General features: G+C 41.0%; 1 pseudogene; it reads left to right on the top strand.

Moving 5' to 3' along the window:
• The first annotated feature begins 1,089 nt into the window (after positions 1-1,089).
• On the top strand, positions 1,090-1,649 carry LOC103262415 (annotated as a pseudogene).
• Positions 1,650-2,132: the final 483 nt, after the last annotated feature.

The following is a 2,132-nucleotide window of genomic DNA, read 5'->3' as shown; positions in this document are numbered from 1 at the left end:
CGAAATGGAGGACTTTCTGACATCACACAACCTACCCAAGTTGAAACAAGAAGACACTGAGACACTAAATAGACCAATAACAACCCAGGAAATTGACTCTGTCATACAAAAACTACCTACAAAAAAAGCCCAGGACTGGATGGCTTTCCAGCAGAATTCTACAAAATGTACAAGGAGGAGCTGATACCAATTCTATTGAAAGTATTCCAGGTAATTGAGAAAGATGGAATTCTCCCCGAATCATTTTACAAAGCTAACATTACACTGATACCCAAACCAGGTAAAGATACAACAAAGAAAGAGAACATTTGTTTTATTATTCAGAATAATCTCTTCTATATCTTTATCTTAGGTGCAAGAAAATGACTTCTATACAGTAGGAGGAAAATTAAGATTATTATATCTTTACAGCAGTAAACATAAATTTGCTCATTATTTCTACTGCATGCTAAAACTTCATGCTTATCCTATATTAAACATATATAAGGTCAAGATATTTTAAACACCAAGAGAGCTTTTTAGAAATCATTTATTCAACTACTCATTAGTTCAACAACTATATACATTGAACATTATGGACTCAGCATTATGCTAGACCCTCAGGGAGACAATGGCAAGCAAATACTTGGCAGAACTTACAGTGCAGTCAAGAAGAAAGACACTAATCAAATAGTTATCCAAATAAATGAAAAACTGTGCCTGAAAAATTGTATGAAAGAGAAGAACATAGCAACACGTGTATATATCAGGGCTATCTGATCTGATGAAGTTATTCTACCAGAAAGCTTCTTCCAAGAAACCTGTTAATAAATCAATATTGAGAGATGTTAGGAGATAACTAGGCCAAGAAGAAAGCAATCATATTAGAGAGATACACACAACATGTGAAAAGATCTTCAGTGGGAGGAAACATGGTGAATATGAGAGTCTATCAGAAGGATTCTGGGCAGGGCCTTTGTGGCTGGGCAGCGCAGCCCAATGTTATCACTGGCAGCACCTGGCTGGAGAACTGAGAAGCCCTGTTCACTGGCACCGACCTGGTCCTGCAAGTGCTTGGCTCAAGAGAAAATGTGAGCAGTGCCATGAGCAATGCCACTGTCAGACCCAGCACGGCACCTGGTGTCACAGCCCCAGCAGAGGGACAGTGGTGGCGGCACCAAGGTTATCTGGGTGACTAATGTTTCCCCGAGTGCTAGATCTGAGCAGATGCAACTCTGTTCAGGTTTCTAGGCAAGATTCACAAGCTGCACCTCTTTCCACTGTCTGATTCACCTTTGCCAGTCTCCTCTGGTCTGCTTTGTTAAGTACTCTGATCCGGACTCAGCAGTTGTGGCACAGCATCTGACAAACAATGTATTTGTTGACAGAGCTTTGCAAGTCATACCGTATGCAGAAGGAGTTATTCCTGATGAGACTAAGGTTTTGGCTTTGCTGGCACCAGCTAATGCAGTGGCTGGTCATCTGCCTGGTGGTGAACTCCTGTCTACTCCTAACTCATTTACCCAGATTGGTGCTTTTCCATTGACTGCTTGGGAGCTGCTACTCTTGATCCTGCCATTGCTGCACTTGGGCTTCCTAGAGCAAACATGAACTCTCAGCCTCTTGCCACAAATCAGCTGCTGAAGCTTATGAGAACTGGAGCCCAGCAGGTCGAGGCTACAGTGGCCACACTGCACTCCAGTCGGGGTGACAAAGTGAGACTCCAACTCAAAAAAAAAAGAAAAGAAAAGAAAAGAAAAATGTGGTTGCTGGTCTTGTTTCACTAAGTCTGAAATTGAATGCCTCTAGTATTATTTCGAAAGGCAGAACTTAAGATTAATAGAGAGACAGAGACCACCCTGGAACAAACATTCCACAAAATTATCCAAGAAAACTTTTCTCATTTCATCAGTGATGCGACTATTTAAACACAAGAGATTCAGAGAAACCCTGCAAGACAACAAATGAGAAGAGCAATTCCTAGACACATAAGAATTTGCCTACACAAAGTAGGTATAAAAGAAAAAAATCCTAAAGGCAGCAAAAAAAGAAGGTCACACTACCTACTGGGGAAGACCAATTAGAATATCAGCAGACTTATCTACAGAAACACTTCAGGCTAGGAGAGTTTGGAACTCAATCTTCAAAGTTCT

Source organism: Carlito syrichta, unplaced genomic scaffold, assembly GCF_000164805.1.
Source record: "Carlito syrichta isolate Samal-C Ts95f unplaced genomic scaffold, Tarsius_syrichta-2.0.1 Scaffold304488, whole genome shotgun sequence".
NCBI classification, from domain to species: domain Eukaryota; kingdom Metazoa; phylum Chordata; class Mammalia; order Primates; family Tarsiidae; genus Carlito; species Carlito syrichta.
Note: the sequence above shows the minus strand (reverse complement) of the source record. Positions and strands in the feature narration are given on the sequence as shown.